This window comes from Nyctereutes procyonoides, unplaced genomic scaffold (genome assembly GCF_905146905.1).
Source record: "Nyctereutes procyonoides isolate TBG_1078 unplaced genomic scaffold, NYPRO_anot_genome, whole genome shotgun sequence".
NCBI classification, from domain to species: Eukaryota; Metazoa; Chordata; class Mammalia; order Carnivora; family Canidae; genus Nyctereutes; species Nyctereutes procyonoides.
This window is the reverse complement of record NW_026575140.1, coordinates 193099-199239: the sequence shown is the minus strand read 5'-3', so window position 1 is coordinate 199239 and position 6141 is coordinate 193099.

Sequence of the window (6141 nt, the reverse complement as noted above, 5' to 3'; positions counted from 1 at the left end):
TTGGGTGCTTAGTGCTGTATATGTCCTCCAAAGTATTGCTTGGCTGGCATGTCACAAGTTTTGGATGTTGTACTTTGCTTTTCATTCATTTCAAAATACTTTCTAATATTCCTTTTGATTTCTTCTTTGATACGTGAGTAAAAGAGTGTACTTGAGTTTCCAAGTATTTGAGGGCTTTCCAGGTATCTTTTTGTCACTGGTTGGTAATTTAATTGCTACATAGTCAGAGAACATAAGTTGTATGTTCTCAATCTATTGGATTAGTTCTATGGTCCAGAATATGGTCTATCCTGATAAATGTGCCACAACTTAAAAAAAAAATCCTGTTATTAGGAGGAGTATTGTATAAATGTCAATTAGATCAAATTGGTTCCAACGTGGATGGAACTGGAGGGTATTATGCTGAGTGAAGTAAGTCAACTGGAGAAGGACAAACAGTGTATGTTCTCATTCATTTGGGGAATATGAATAATAGTGAAAGGGAATATAAGGGAAGGGAGAGGAAATGTGTGGGAAATATCAGAAAGGGAGACAGAACATAAAGACTCCTAACTCTGGGAAACGAACTAGGGGTGGTGGAGGGGGAGGAGGGCGGGGGTGGGGGTGAATGGGTGATGGGCACTGAGGGGGACACTTGATGGAATGAGCACTGGGTGTTATTCTGTATGTTGGTAAATTGAACACCAATAAAAAATTAATTTATTAAAAAAAAGGCAAGTCCTATGCATAACTTAAAAAAAAAAAGATCAAGGTGGTTCATTAGTACAATGAGTAAGTCTTCCATATCCTTATTGATTTTTAGTGTTCCTTTTTAGGAACTCCCCACTATTGAGGGGAGATTTAAAGTACCCAACTATAATTGTGAATTTGTTTAGTTCCCTTTGCCATTCTACCAGTTTTTATCTCAATATTTTGAGAGATCCCTGGGTGGCGCGGCGGTTTGGCGCCTGCCTTTGGCCCAGGGCGCGATCCTGGAGACCCGGGATCGAATCCCACATCAGGCTCCCGGTGCATGGAGCCTGCTTCTCCCTCTGCCTGTGTCTCTGCCTCTCTCTCTCTCTCTCTCTCTGTGACTATCATAAATAAATAAAAAAAAACATTTGAAACTCTTATTAGATGATTGAACATTTAGATTCTTAAATCCTCCTAATGAATTGACCCCTTTATCATTATGAAATGGCTTTCATTTACTCTGGTAATATACTTTGCTTTGAATCCTACTTTATCTGATATTAATATAGGCAAGTATTTTAGTGTTAGCATCATATATCTTTTTCTATTGTTTTATTTTAAATCTATTTCTGCCCTTGTAAATTTTGTTTCCTATAGGCAGCATATAGTGAGATAATGCTTCGCTATTCAATCTGGTAATCTCTGTCTTTTAGTGGTTTTTTTTTTTATTATTTTAGTAGTTGCTTGGAGTTCATTATATATTTTATTTATACAAATATATGTAAATACGGAAATGTAAATATACATTTGTATATACTGTATTATATATATAGGACACTTTATCACTCCATATGAAGAATTAAAACCTCAAAAATTATACTTCTATTTCTCTCTACTCAGCCCTTTATCATATATTTCATTTTTACATGTATTACAAATTGCACAATGCACTGTTTTGTTTTAAAAATTAATAATCTTGTAAAGCAATTTTTAAATAATGAAATAGGAACACCTGGGTGGCTCAGTGTTTGAGTATCTGCCTTTGGTTCAGGGTGTGATTCCAGGGTCCTGGGATCAAGTCCCACATCAGGCTCCCCACAGGGAGCCTGCTTCTCCCTTTGCCTATGTTTCTGCCTCTCTCTGTGTCTCTCATGAATAAATAAATAAAATCTTAAAAAAAAGAAATAATCTTGCATATTTATCAATGTAGTTACCATTTCCAATGCTTTTATTCCTTTATGTAGATTCATGTTTCCATCTAATACAATTTGCTTTCTCCCTGAAGGACTTCCTTTAGCACTTCTTATAATATAGGTCTGCCAGAAATTAATAATTTCAGCTTCCATATTTCTGAAAGCCTTTACCTTCAATTTTGAAAGATATTTTACTGGGCCTAAATTTTAAGTTGACAGGTAAATTCTTGTGTTTTTTTTAATTATTTAAAGATGATATGCTTCCATTTTCTCAATTATATTCTCCAGTGAAAAATGTACTGTTATCTATGTTCCTCTTTATGTTTTTTTTTTTCCTGGATCCTTAAGATTTTCTCTTTACTAGTCGTTTGAAGCAATTTGATTATGATGTGCCTTGGTGTAATTTTCTTCATTTTCCTTATGCTTGGGGTTTTTTGAGCTTCCTGCATTTGCAGGTTCATAGTTTTCATTAAATCTGGAAAATTTTAATGACTACAACTATACTTTTTGTGCCGCCCTATTGTGGACTCTAGTTACATGTATATTAGGCCATACAAAGTTGTCCCACAGCTGATTCTTTTTCTCACTGTCTTTTGTTTTGGATCTTTCCTGTTGTTATGTCTTCAAGTTTACTAATCATTTCTTCTCAATGTCTAATTACATCAATTTCTTTCAGTGCATTCTTCATTTCGGACATTGTAGTTTTCATCTCTAAAAGTTTTATTTGGGTCTTTTTTGTATCTTTCATGTTTCTACTTAACTCATGAACATATGGAATAAAGTTATTAGAACTTTCTAATGTCATCTTTGTTTAATTCTATTATTTGTTAGTTCTGGGCTGGTTGTATTTGGTTGTTTTTTCTCAATATAGATTGTATTTTTCTGCTTCTTTATCTGCCTCAAAATATTTATTGGATGTCACACATTGCAAATTTTGCCTTCTTGGGTGCTAGATATTTTTGCATTCCCACAAATGTTCTTGAGCTTTGTTTGGTGACACAGTTAAGTTACTTGCAAACAGTTTGATCCTTTCAGCTTCTGCTTTTAACCTTTATTAGACATGATAAGAGACATATTTCAGTCTAATGATAATTATTTCCCAACATTAAGGCGAGAACCTTCTTAGCAATCTAACCCATTGCCCCATAATTTATTAAATTTTCTACACTCCAAGCCACTATTCCTGGCCCTGTGTGAGATCTGAGTACTGCTCTTTTTATCCTTTCAAGTGGATCTTTTCTTGGCCATGGGTAAGATTTCACACATACATGGTGTTGATCAATACTTTGTTAAATACTCTGAATTTCTCTCTGTGAGCAAAGCTCTCACATCTTCAGTATTTTTTTTTTCCTGAAAAGTAGTTGCCTTTGTCTCTCCAGACTCTCCGCTCCATCTTGTCAACTCATATCTACATGGGTTTTCCTTTCCTGCACTGCAGCCAGGAGACTCTCCGGGGCAATCACAGAGTTCATATTATTTGTTTCCCATTTCTCAGGGATCATTGTTTTCCACTACCTCATGCCAGTAGCTTGAAAACCAGTTTCATATACTTTGTTTTTCAAGTGGGATGGTAAATCCATCATCTGTTACTCCATATTGGTCAGAAGTATCGCTAATTAACCTTATTTGAATCATTTGTGAGAGCCCTAATATTAATACTATTTTGCATTCACTATGTGCTAATTTTTTGACATGTTCTTTCCATTTATTCTATTTAAATTTTCAGCAATTCGGTCAGCTAGATGCCATTACTATGAGTATTTTATAAATAAGGAAACAGCTCAAGAGAATTTTGCTTTATCATCCAGCTATTAAATGCTGAAGTCATATTTCAAACCTGGAGAGTTTGATTCAAGTTGATATTCATATCTGTATATATAACACATTATAAGACTAACCACAAACTACATTTTTAAACATTATATAAGAGATTTATAAATCTAACTGTTTTTCAATCTTTGGCTGTGTGATGATTAATTTTGTGTGTCAGCTTAACAGAGCTAGGGATGGGTGCTTGAGAGATGATAAAACATTATTTCTGGATGCACTTATGAAGGTTTTTCTGGAAGAGATTAGCATGAAAATGGGTGAACAGTCAAACAGATGGCCCTCTCCAATATGGGTGGGCATTTTCTTGAGCAAACAGCTAAATGAAACAAAAAGGTGTAGGACAGATGAATTCATCCTCTCTCTGCTTGAGCTGAGACATCTATCTTCTATTCCAGACATCAGCACTCCTGGTTCTAAGGCTTTCACACTCAGATCTGAACTTACAACACTAGCCCACACCCCCACCTCCAATTAAATGGCTTTCAAACTCAGACTGAATTACACCACCAGCTTTCCTGGTTCTCAGCCTTGCAGATGGCAGATCATGGGACTTCTCAGCCTCCAAAACTGCATGAACCAATTTTTATAATATATATTATGCATGTATTAGGTGTGGAGACACATATGGCAGGGGTGGGGGCAATCCTATTGGTTCTCTCTCTCTAGAGAACCCTGACTGATACAGGCTATTACTTAAATAGAAATATAGTTCATATCACCATCCAGCACAACAAACACACACCCCTAACTATGTAACAACACTAAAACCAAAATTTCATGGCAAAATATTTACTGTTATTAAAGCTGCTGATCTCTTTTTTCCCTATTATTAAGGCCTATGTGAATCCTTAATTTTATGATTAATAGGTTTAAGTTAGAAAAACAAAATGAGGGCAACCCAGTGGCTCAGCAGTTGAGCGCTGCCTTCAGCCCAGGGCCTGATCCTGGAGACCTGGGATTGAGTCCCAAATCAGTCTCCTGTATGGAGCCTGCTTCTCCCTCTGCCCGTGTCTCTGCCTCTCTCTCTCTCTCTCTCTCTCTCTCTCTCTCTCTCATGAATAAAGAAATAAAATATTTTTAAAAAAGAAAAAAGAAAAAGAAAATGATGTAATATTAATTGAATCATTTATTCTAAGACCTCCTTCTGAGATTGCAATCTTTTCCCCTGACTTTTGTTTTGATTTTATTTGATTGAAATTTTGCAGCAATCAAGTAGATCCAAGGGCCAATTATTAAGTTTGTCATATTTATTCCAAACCTTGAAGTTTTGAATTATTATTATTACTAATACTATTGCTCTTATTGTCTTTATTTATATTTCAGCTTCATGAATTTTTCCACAAATTGGTACAAATATATCTTGTTTTATTGTGCATTGTTTAACTGTGCTTCACAGATTGTACTTGAACTTTAAGAACAAGAGTTTATCTTAAATATAAGAATATTAACTCATACTTTAACATTTCCCTTTTGGTGTCTCACATGATGTTTCTTACTGTTTTCTGCTCTGATTATCACCTGTGTGCTATTTTCCATATTTAAACTTCTAGATAAATAATATTATTGGCTCAGAGCATCATGAATGTTCCTCTTGGGTCACTATTTGTTCTGCACTGTTTCATAGGTCAACCAGACCTCCAAGTCCAATCAGCTGTGACCAGAGAAACAAGTTATAGGGACAGAGAGAATGGCAAACTCTGTAACAAACTCATCTACAGAAGGGCCTATCTTTTTCTGGTAAAAACTCAAAGCAAAACTGGCTTACCTCTTCCTTTTTATTTTAAATTACATTTCCATTAAGTAGGGCACATGATGTGATGAGCACTGGGTATTATCCTATATGTTGGCATATTGAATTTAAATTTAAAAATTAAAAATTAAATATAATGAAAAATGATTTAAAAGGAGGCAAATAAATAAATAAATAAATAAATAAAATTTCACTGTATGTAAATAGCATTGAATAAATTTTTTGTAACCACTGGTCATTTGATTTCTTATTTCTTAATGTTATATACTGTATTCCAAGAGTAAAATAAATAAAAAAGCAAATGTATTATTATTTAACAGAAAAATATTTGATTAACATGATGTTTTTAGTTCTTTTTTGTTTGAGTCAAGCAACTTTGAAGCTTGGAGAGTATACTGAGAATCCTTAAGTCACTTAAAATAATTTAGACCTGCTATTAATTTTATATCACGAGTAGCTAATGCAGAGTTAGCAAGTTTGTCACTGCTTTTTAATTAAACATAAGTTGATTGTAAAGAGAATTATTGAGCATTTGAGAGATATATCTAATGGCTATATAATTAGATGAAAATTACATAAGAAAGGAATGCCCAATTTAATTTTTGGTATATTAGCTTAGCTGTATAGGAGATATGCAGATACTTCATTCACATTTATCAAAATAGCCTACAGCAAGATAATTACAGATCACTTTTG